Source organism: Zootoca vivipara, chromosome 1, assembly GCF_965207765.1.
Source record: "Zootoca vivipara chromosome 1, rZooViv2.hap1.1, whole genome shotgun sequence".
Lineage (NCBI taxonomy): Eukaryota > Metazoa > Chordata > Lepidosauria > Squamata > Lacertidae > Zootoca > Zootoca vivipara.
The window spans coordinates 85,600,378-85,612,424 of NC_142582.1; the positions used below are offsets into that span (position 1 = coordinate 85,600,378).

At 41.7% G+C, this 12,047-nt stretch overlaps 1 protein-coding gene across 3 annotated transcripts in view; it reads right to left on the reverse strand.

Moving 5' to 3' along the window:
- The window catches only part of AMBRA1 (autophagy and beclin 1 regulator 1), a 147,748-nt gene that overhangs the window by 95,633 nt on the left and 40,068 nt on the right, over positions 1-12,047 (reverse strand). The window lies entirely within an intron of this gene.

Here is a 12,047-nt window from a genome sequence, read left to right on the forward strand (position 1 = left end):
CTCATGAACTAAAGAACAAAAGAAATGCACATGGAATTTTTGGGTGTACATAGTTGCTGCCGCCGCCACCCCACCCAATGAATCATGTTAATTTTCTGTAAGCCACTTACATTACTTAAAACTATTTAGTATTCCACTAACAACTAACATTACTTAAAACTATTTAGTATTCCACTAACAATCACAAAAGATATTACTTTGTTTTTGTCCAGCCAGCCAAAATTACCAAATACCATAATAGACATACAAGACAAAATTATGCAAGGCTGCTGTTAAAGGGATTGTTCTACATCAAGTAAAGTCTATGGACTGCATCCAACATTCTCTGTACACTAACGCAAGGGCTCTTGTGCTAGCAGGCAGTTGACCTTTATTAATGCACGACAGGGAGATCCAATACCACAGTTGTGCTTCTAGAGACTGATGGATCTATTGTGCATGCAACCAAGTTACCAGCAATCTGCTTATGCATTCTTTTGCAGAACATTATGCTGATGTTTATGACTACTTTTGTTATTTTTGTAATTATGTACAGTAATTTGGTAATTATGTAATTTATGTAAACATGTAATTTTTCATGTTGTAAGCCGCCTTGAGCATGGTTTGAACTATGGAAAGGCAGGATACAAATAAAATGATGTATATATGGAAGCATTTCCCATATGATTTTCATTGAAACTTTCTTGGGAGACCTGCTGAAACAGTCATCTTTAGATTTGCTTTATGGTACTTTGTTTATTATGTTTTATACATTCCTTGCTGTGTCCTTTAATAAAAAGGAAATAAATGAACTAGATAGATAGATAGATAGATAGACAGATAGACAGATAGACGATAGATAGACGATAGATAGACGATAGATAGACGATAGACAGATAGATGATAGATAGATAGATAGATAGATAGATAGATAGATAGATAGAGATAGATAGATAGATAGATAGATAGATAGATAGATAGATAGATAGATAGATAGATAAGCCATTAAAAATAAGGAACTCTTGATTTCATAATAACTGACCATAGTGCAGTATGGCTCTGCATTAATATCATATTGCCATATAAAAAATGCAAATATTTGCATAAATGAACAAGCTTGACATAACTTTGGAGTCTCTGGAGTTTAATGATTCAGCGAAACTGGCTGTTAACAGAAAAAAGCAACCGTGTTTTTTCAGAGAACAAAGCTTTCACATAGAACTACATTCTATGTACACACAATTATTTCAATTTCATGTGAGTTGCACACACCACTATCATGGATAAGGATAGATAATTTTGTATATATAATTTTTATTAAATTATCTGTTTTACCATTTAAAATACTTAATTTACATCCTTAAGATACCAATGACTTCTCTTCTTCTCTTTCCATGGTTCATTTTACATATCATAAATCCCTGCATATTTTATAAAAACTATACCATTTAGTATTCCATTATTGCATCCATCAAAACTTATTTACACTGTTGAATTTATCTTAATGTGGCCAGCATTTTCAGCTGTACACAATTATTTCTCATATATTCAATAAACGTTTTCAATCTTCTTCTATCTTGTTCTCTTATTCTATATGTTAAGTCTGCAAGTTGTCCATATTAAGGATAGATAATTTTGGTAATTTAAAAGAGATGACCCTGGCCTCTTTCAGGCCAGGGTCACACAAGGCAGCAAACCAAATTCCCTGGTCCTTTTAACTAAGCAAGGAAGTAAAGTCAAGGTGTTGGCCAAACATCATCTTGTGGTTACACTTTCTCTTCCTTAATCACAAGCCATAGTCAAGAACAAATCTTGACTTAGCTGCCATGCTATGCTGAACTAAAAAGGACCCAAGAGGAGCAAAGCAAACTCTTCCATGGTAGCCCACATGTTCACACTAACCCATGGTTCAGCTAGGCACTATGTGCATACACAACCCCTGACATGGTGCATAAAGCAAAGTTTGCTAACTGAGTAATGGCCCACTGCAAATATATAATTAGTCTGGATTTGTATTTCACATCTCAGTTATCCTTCTAGGTAATGGATCAGGGACCTTTGGCCCTCGATGCAAGCATGGTTAGGGATGATGGGAGCTGTAATTCAGCAACATCTGGAGGACCAAAGCTTCTCCACAACAGGAGTTTGAGGGAGGCCACAGCTCAGAGACAGATGAGGGGGAAAGTTGGGAAATAATGATTTGGACCATGCACCAATCCTTAAAGCCTCCTTCTTTGGTAATCTGTTTCTGTTTGAACTGTAAGAGGCTTAGGTCTAGAATCTCTACCCCAAAGGATGGCCAGTCCCAATTAACATAACTTCTAATAATCAATACCACAAACAGGCAGCATTAGATGATGTCCAAGAACATGAACACCACTGAACATGTGTAAAATGTACAGAATTGGCAATGGGAAAGGGATTTCTTGCCCAGGCAAGCAAACCTAGCTAGGCTCACAGAACAGCCCCAGCATCCAACCAGATTTTAGGTCCAAAGAGCCAAGGGGAAGGTTCACTGGATTATTCCATCAGTTCTTGAATTTACTACAAAATCTAGAAATCTAGCATCTGAAGAACCTTAGCAGTTTTAATTCCATCAATCACTCTTGCAGACAATGTTTCAGGTTAAGGCTCAGACTGAGATAGGATAGGACATGAAAGAAAATAAAAAGGGACAAACTTCACAAGGCGCTGAAGGGGGGTTAAAATGACTCATTTACAAAAGTGCCCCAATTTTCTATTTTTGTGCCTAAAAGGTTTCAAGCATAACGGTTTCCCTTCAGAGGCAAAGGACAAACACTCCGCATTCCAAAGAAAAGAAACGACTATTACCTCTGACAAAATTATTTATACTGCAATGACGCTAGGCACAATTGAAAATACTTCAGTTGCCTCTACCATGTAGAGGCCTTTTCTGTGAAAGTGGCAACAAGTTTGGAATGCCATACCAAGGAGACAGATCTGATGCTGGCATTACAATATTTTCAGTGACATAATAAAGCCATCATTTTTACTCAGACAATTTAGATAGGATTTTAGTCTGAACTGCTTTTTCTGTTCCTTAGTTTTGTTTTGAACCTGCTCTTTATTTTGTTTTTCAATAATGTCTACGTGTGCTATATAAATGATTAGCACACTTCTACATGTATACTATCCTTGAATCTTCAGATGAAGAGCTATTGAGAAATATTCTAAATAAATAGCTATAGATAGGTAGTGGTGATAATTTCTTTCAATTTATAATTCCATTCCATTTTTGCCAGGAAACACTAAATATTATTTTGAAATTTCAGTTCATCCCAGGTGAATTTATACAAAATCAAACTAATCTATTGCATAACACATACATAAATTTATTGTGAGCTCCGAATGTGTTTTTACTTAGGGGACAGTATACTTATTTTTAAAGAACAACCCACATTGTCCTGTTAATGGACTGATGAGAGGTCACAAGTCAGCACTTTGCTAGAGGGAAATCACATATCTAAAAGACTGCGACATCAATCAATGGGTTATGGGTTGATAGCAATTGTGATTTGCTTTTTCACAAACTTCTATCAGTAGTTTGTGAAAAAAGCAAATCAAGCATTTGTCAAGCTTTATTGTCAAGCTTAGACCTGTGGCATCTAATACTACTGACCGAGGCAAAAGCAGATTCCACAAACAAATCTTATGTGTTGTCACTTGTTCATAGGCCATGCCACAGAATGGAATACATTAATTAGAAAGTTTCAAGAAGAAGTGTTTGCCAACTGCTCAGTTTCCCAAATTTAATGCTAGAACCCCTGTGAATTTGTCACACTGAATTCAGCAAGACCTGCTTCAACCCAAAGCATAGTGTCAGCCAGTGGTCATTTAATCACATCAGCTTAATTATATTCTATGAGCTATAAAAACAACAATTCTGAATTGAAACTTCTTTCTATGTGCTCACAAGAAGTTTTATCCTTCCTCATTGTGTGTCTTCGCTTGCAAATTAATGTGAACTAGACTCCCACAAAACAGTTTTATTTTCAAACCAAAACTATGTTACTGTTCAAAAAGTTTGTGTTTTATGCTTCAACTTAACAGAAACATCAAAATGAAGTTTTCTACTGCACACAAGTGCATAGTATGGTTGGGCGATATCTGGTTTTTAATATCACAATGTATCACCAGCTACACATCACAATATACTGATATACAGTGGTACCTCTGGTTACGAACTTAATTCGTTCCGGAGGTCCGTTCTTAAGCTGAAACCGTTCTTATCCTGAGGCATGCTTTCGCTAATGGGGCTTCCCGCTGCACAAGTGCCTCTGGCGCGCAATTTCTGTTCACATCCTGGGGCGAAGTTCACAACCAGGAGCAGCTACTTCCAGGTTAGCGGAGCTCATAACCTGAAGTGTTCGTAACCAGGGGTACCACTGTATCACGATCTGAAATAAGATAGAGCGCTGTAGAGGCGAACATGGTAATGTCCTAGCAACTGCTACTAAGTTACGGGTCTAAATCACCACACACTGATGAAATCGTCACTTTCAACAGCAGGCAAGGCAAAATGCATCCAAACAGGACTTTGGTTTGGGATTTGGATACCAAATAGTGGTATTCAGGTCCAGAACAACCCAAAATACAGTGATGAATCATAGGTAGACTCCACCGTGGGAGCAGGGCCGGGGCGGGAGAGTGCTAGAGCCCTGTCTAGTCATGTTCCATGGGATCAATTACAATCTGTAACCTCCAAGGATGTGGACAGGCTGCTTGGATGAGTGAAACCGACCACCTGTCTCCTTGATCCTTGCCCATCCTGGCTAATAAAAGCGAGCCAGAAAGGGCTGGGCGATGGGCTCCGCGGGGTGGTGAATGCTTCCCTCTGTGAGGGAGTCTTCCCAGACCCACTGAAAGCAGTCATTAAACCACTTCTTAAAAAAACATCTTTAGACCTGGCAAATATGGCTAATTATCGCCCAGTCTCAAATCTACCATTCTTGGGGAAGGTGGTTGAGCGGGTGGTTGCTGAACAACTCCAGGCACGCCTAGAAGTAGCGGACCATTTGGATCCCTTCCAGTCGGGATTCAGGCCTCATCATGGGACTGAAACTGCCTTGGTCACACTGGTTGATGATCTCCGGCGGGCTAGGGACAAAGGTGAGAGCTGTTTCCTGGTTCTGCTGGATCTTTCAGCGGCCTTTGACACCATTGACCATAACATCCTTCTGGGCCGTCTAGAGGGGCTGGGAGCACTGTTATACAGTGGTTCTGCTCCTTTCTTCAAGGTCGTGTCCAGAAAGTGGTGTTGGGGGATGAGTGTTCAGACCCCTGGGCTCTCACTTGTGGGGTGCCTCAGGGTTCCGTTCTCTCCCCCATGCTTTTTAATATCTATATGAAGCCGCTGGGAGAGATCATCAGGGGGTTTGGGCTGGGTGTTCATCAGTATGCGGATGACACCCAGCTCTACCTCTCTTTCAAATCAGAACCAGTGAGGGCGGTGAATGTCCTGTGTGAGTGCCTGGAAGCAGTAGGAGGATGGATGGCAGTTAACAGATTGAGGTTGAATCCTGACAAGACTGAAGTACTGTTTCTGAAGGACAGGGGCCGGGCGGGTGTGGGGGACTCCCTGGTCCTGAATGGGATAAGTGGACCCCTGAGGGACCAGGTGCGCAGCCTGGGAGTCCTTTTGGACTCACAGCTGTCCATGGAGGCGCAGGTCAATTCTGTGTCCAGGGCAGCTGTCTATCAGCTCCATCTGGTACGCAGGCTGAGACCCTACCTGCCCGCAGACTGTCTCACCAGAGTAGTACATGCTCTGGTTATCTCCCGCTTGGACTACTGCAATGCGCTCTACGTGGGGCTACCTTTGAAGGTGACCCGGAAACTGCAATTAATCCAGAATGCGGCAGCTAGACTGGTGACTGGGAGCGGCCGCCGGGACCACATAACACCGGTCCTGAGAGATCTACATTGGCTCCCAGTACGTTTCTGAGCACAATTCAAAGTGTTGGTGCTAACCTTTAAAGCCCTAAACGGCCTCAGTCCAGTATACCTGAAGGAGCGTCTCCAACCCCCATCATTCAGCCCGGACACTGAGATCCAGCGCCAAGGGCCTTTTGGCAGTTCCCTCACTGCGAGAAGCAAAGCTACAGGGAACCAGGCAGAGGACCTTCTCGGTAGTGGCACCCGCCCTGTGGAATGCCCTCCAATCAGAGGTTAGAGAGATAAACAACTACCTGACATTTAGAAAATACCTAAAGGCAGCCCTGTTTGGGGAAATTTTTAATCTGTGATGTTTTAATGTATTTTAATGTGTGTTGGAAGCCGCCCAGAGTGGCGAGGGGGACCTGGCCAGATGGGCGGGGTATAAATAATAAGTTGTTGTTGTTGTTGTTGTTGTTGTTGTTGTAAATACAAATAACCTGGGAAAATATTGAACAAAAAATCTAAATTTGATACATATAATAATATGAAAATTAACTCAATGATAGCATGCTTCAAATAAACAATTAAAGATTTCTGGAGAATATATTAATGTTCTAGAGTTTTAGGAGCAAATTTAAAATTAACAAAAGTAGTAGATTTAGTAAAAATATTAATTAAACTTGCATATGATTAAAAATTTAATCTGTTTTCTACTAATTTAAGAATGATTTATGTAATTTACTTGCATCTTCTTCCCCACTCAGAGGACCAGCTGCAATTCTATGAATGAGTAAGCACCACTCATTTCAACTAAACCTACTTCTACTTTCCTTGGTAAGCCCCACTGAATTCAGTAGGGCTTATTTCTGAGAAGACATGCATTTGCTTGCACTGCTTAAGGACAAGCACCCACCCTCCCCATCATTCTCACCTCACAACAACCATCCAATCTCCCATTTCAGCATAAGGCAGCAATGTTAAATCTTCCCACCTCCATTTCCCCCTTTTGTGACACCTCAACTAAAATTATTTCTGTCCCAATGTTCCTTTGTTGTGCTTTTAGCACAATATAGACATCTCTTTAAAATGAAAGGCGAGCTGGTCATCTCAAATATCTGACCAAAACTGGCTAGCTACCATGTACTATCAAATACAGGGAAGGATCAGAAGTAGGGATACCAAAGAATAATCCAGAAATTGGGGAAGTTAAAAAATATCTGCAATTCAAAGATGCTTCTAATAAATGTTGGGTACCTAATCCCATTTTGAATAATATTCAAAAGCACAGGTTGTTATCAACCAGTCATGTTGAATCCTTTTCCCCACCTAACACAAAACTATCTCTGGAGTGCTTCACAAAGCTCAAGCCTAGGGCCTCTGCATAACTTTTTAAACTAGCACCCCACAATGCATACAGTACTGAATGATCCAGGAGTTTCCAACAGAAACCTTCTGCTAAAGATTCATTTTCACAACAGTCTTCAAGATACAGCCTATCATTTATTTAGATTTATATCCTAGCTTATCCCTAGAGGTTCAGAGTGGGCAACATTTATAAAACATCATCATAAAAAATGTATGTAAATATACTAAAATAAAACCCCTACTTATCCCTTGGCCTCTGAGGGCCCATTTACACAATCAGTAGAATCAAGCAGTAAAGCTTTTCCTGAACAGTAGCATTTCCGAGCACAGGGGTGAATAGGGGGTGTGCTTATTTGAATGCTTCGTCTCTCCTCTACACACTAAAATCCCCAGATACAGAAGTAGCTTGTCAGGGAAGGGCAGGCTGAATCCTTTTCATTGAGAGATTTCCCTATACATATTTCTCTATATATAAGGGATTCCCCTCCATGGAGACAGAAAAACGAACATGCAATTCCACTACTTAATCCTCTAAAACACTTAATCCGCACACACACCCTTCCTTTAATAGTAAAGGCTATAGAGTTGGGGTGCAACGGAAAACTTGACAGTTTCACCAGGAAAACCCTGTCTCCCCTGCATTCACACTCACACAGAAAAGCCTTCGTGCATTTCCAATGTTTCCTTTAATCAGCTTGAAGAGAACTTCTGTGACCTTACTTCTGTTAAGGGCCCTGACAAAATATCAAGACACCAAGACATGCTATGAACAACAGACCCATGAACGCCAGGGTCCAACAAGGTGAAAACTAAGTTGCAGAATTCAGATAATCTCTTCAAGGGACTGTTATTATTGTGCCCAAAACCAACACCAACATTTTATTAGTTAAAATAAATTTGTTCAGGGCTAAAGCTAATGTTGTGGGTCAAGCTAAACTAAAGAGCACCTCCTAAAAGCCTGAAAAATGGCTTCAATAATGCAGATGCTTCTACACTGAAAGATTCTGTGACCTGTAACACTAGTAGTCATAAAAAGTACCGTATTCAAGGAATCAAGCCTTGCTTTAAGAAGGCCCATGTGTTGCCTGGCATGACAAAGACATTACCTTTTGGAATATGTCCAGCTCTAGGAGTCTGCAAGCAGCAACACCAGTTTTAACGTACTCTAAAGCAGGAAGGGGGCACCTGTGGCACTCCAAATGTTGCTGGACTACAAATCCCAGCATTCCTGATCCTTGGCCATGCTGCCTGGGAACGATAGGTGTTGGAATGCGTAAACATCTGGAGGACCACAGGTTCCCTGCCCTGCTATGAAGCTTGAATTCTCAACCCAACACTACCCATGGCACAAGGACTATCAAACAAAAGGTGGGAGGGGGCCCCATGCCTTTTCAGAGCGCCAATGCAGACAACCCCTCTACTTCATTCCACACAAGTTAACAAAACACCTTCAAGGCGAGAGCACAGGACAAAGGAGCTGACCTACCAGTAGCTACTACTGCATTGCTCAACACCAGCCCCTTGTCTATTCCATTTGTATAATGCAGGTGTATAGGAGTGTTGAATCTGCAACCTGCCAGCAGTAGCAACCAAGTGGGAAGTGTGCGCAACGGGTAGCAGCCATGTTTTTCACCAGCTGACAAATAACTGAAGACAGGGATGACACGTCAGAGATGGGCTGTTTGGCATGAAATGAGATTTTGGAAAGCAAGTGGTGGCACATAGGAATATCAGGCCTGAAGTAGAAAGCAGGCAAATGGGAGCAGCACCAACACAAGGATTTTAATGCATTCAGACTGGATTATGTGGAGCTTATTTATAAGTTAGCTACCTCCCCCATCAAAACCAGTATTTTCTTTGGTGACAGAGTGAAAATTATGCTATGTGTAATCCTTGAATATCTTCCAAGTGGTGAGCTTGGCCCTTCAGTCCATTCCAGTTGATGCTTCTGTGATAACAAATGAAAGCTGGTATACCACCTAGTGTAAAATGTTGATTTATGAGCACAGAAGAGAGTAGAGATAGGTAGCCAGGGATGGATTCAATGACAGAGCACGGAAATGGGGGACAGAAAACTTGTAGAACTGGGCGCAGAATTCTGCTGAGAATTCCCAAAAACAAACCAGTAAGTGTCTAGCTGTTATGCTACAAATATATGCCAGAAAGTATACAGACCATGTCTACTGAAACCTCAGAAGCCAGAGGAACACCTAAATATGTTTTCTAGTGTCAGGGGACAGGACTTCAATGCCCTGCATGTCTCCTAACTCCTTCAAGGACAACCAATTAAAATCAAAACAAAATTACTTAATGCTTACCATTTAAAATTTAACATAATTTAAAATGGTAAACATTGAGTGATTGTGTTCAATTTGTGTAATTTATATAGGTTGCAGAATTTCACTCTTGTTGGTGAAAAATTTCAATAGCTTTTAGTATTTTCAGCTTATAGAGCCCTGAGTATAGGAAGAGATATACTGTACCTTGTCATCCATGCTTCTAAACCAGAGGCAGCTAACCATTTTTTGGCCAGAGGAGTTGCCTGGCATCCATCTGCTCTCAGGGTGCGTGACCCCACGCTCTTGTATATACACATGGCAGACACATGTACTGGTGTGGTGGATTGTGGGGGGGGGGGTAAAGAAAATATTGCTTTGGGGTTTGATGTTGGCTCCAGGCCAAGGACAGCCACTCCTACTCTAAAACATTTGGTGATGGCACCTGAAGATTTGAATATTTTTCAGCTAGAAAAGGAGAATCCAGGAAAAGAGGCACATACCAAGTACATTTGTCACAAACATGCTTGAAGGGTTTTTGGTGGGGGAGGGAGAAGAATCAAAGTAACAAGCACCATTTGTGCATCCTCTTCCTAAATGCTTTTTTTAAAAAATGTAGGTATGTTCGATGTCAGGGACCCAGGTGGCGCTGTGGGTTAATCCACAGAGTCTAGGGCTTGCTGATCAGAAGGTCGGCGGTTCGAATCCCTGCAACGGGGTGAGCTCCCGTTGCTTGGTCCCAGCTCCTGCCCACCTAGCAGTTCGAAAGCACATCAAAGTGCAAGTAGATAAATAGGGACCGCTCCGGCGGGAAGGTAAATGGCGTTTCTGTGTGCTGCTCTGGTTCGTCAGAAGCAGCTTTGTCATGCTGGCCACATGACCCGGAAGCTGTCTGCAGACAAACGCCGGCTCCCTCGGCCTATAGAGCGAGATGAGCGCCGCAACCCCAGAGTCGGACACACTGGACCTGATTGTCAGGGGCCCCTTTACCTTTTATGTTCGATGTCACACCAGGAGTGCCCCCTTTGAATTCCAAGTTTTCCTTCAGCCAGACTGTCCAGATCTACATCTGGCTAGCAATAGGCTCAAGAACCAATTGCTCTGCAAGCTGTCTAGACAACATGAAAATTGTCACAAATGACAGCTAAAGCACAATTAGCCGAGAAACTGCAATTTCCATTCTGTTCCCCCGCTCAGCAGAAGAATCGCACATTAGCATCCTCCAGATTGTCAATCAATGCCTCAGTGATGAAAATTAACTCTACACATGGTGAGAGGTGCTGTAGATCTAGCTTACTAAATTAGCCTTTGTCTTTTAATACAGTAATTCTTTTACTATCAAGAAGCATACATTGCTGTCTGTTCAATAGTGCTCTCTGTTGCGATGTCAACAAATTGTCTGCCTCCAGATATTAGTACCTGTGGAAAGGGCTTTGCAAGACCACTGCACCTGCTCAGTGTTATTCCGAGGGCTGGAAGCATACACTGCTGCTGAAAACAGAAGAAAGGGATCTGAAAGTCCCAATTACACTACTAATAAGTTTTCAAAAGCAAATTTTTCTGAGAGCTTCCCTTTGCTCAAGAACACTGTGATTTGAATTGCAATGGAATGGATTAGAATTAAAAACAGCAAACAGAGTGAAATATTAAAGTGACACAATTAGAATTGTCAAACTGCCTGGGAGTCCTTGGTAAAACTAGAAAAAGGGAGTCAACATAAACATTGTTCCCAGTATTTTAGTTCTTCATGGGAGAGTCATTTTAAAAGCAGTTCCATTTTAAAAGCAGTTCCATCCACCCATGCATTTTAAAAACATGATCCATGCAGGAGGCACACTCGCAACCCGCAGTGTTCGCAACCAGCAACCCCGCATCTGAGCACGCGCGGGTCACGATTCAGTGCTTCTGCACATGCGTAAAGCGTGATTTAGCGCAAAACCCAGAAGTAACCCATTCCGAGACTTTCGGGCTCAGCGCAGTGCGCAACCCGAAAACACGCAACCTGAAGCGCCCGTAACCCGAGGTATGACTGTAGATAATTCATGTGAAGCACTTTGAACACTTGAAAGCACCACACACATTAAGTATTGAGATTAAATAATAATAATAATAATAATAATAATAATAATAATAATAATAATAATAATAATAATAATTTATTTATACCCCGCCCATCTGGCCGGGTTCCCCCAGCCACTCTGGGCGGCTTCCAAAAAAACAGAAATTCTAAAATACAGAAATCCATCAAACATTAAAAGCTTCCCTAAACAGGGCTGCCTTGAGATGCCTTCTAAAGGTCTGGTAATTGTTCTCTTTGACCTCTAGTGGGAGGGCATTCCACAGGGTGGGTGCCACTACCGAGAAGGCACTCTGCCTGGTTCCCTGTAACTTGGCTTCTCGTAATGAGGGAACCGCCAGAAGGCCCTCGGAGCTGGACCTCAGTGTCCGGGCAGAACGATGGGGGTGGAGACGCTCCTTCAGGTAGCATTGAAACAAAATAAACAACAATAGTAGCTCTGCTGGATGGCC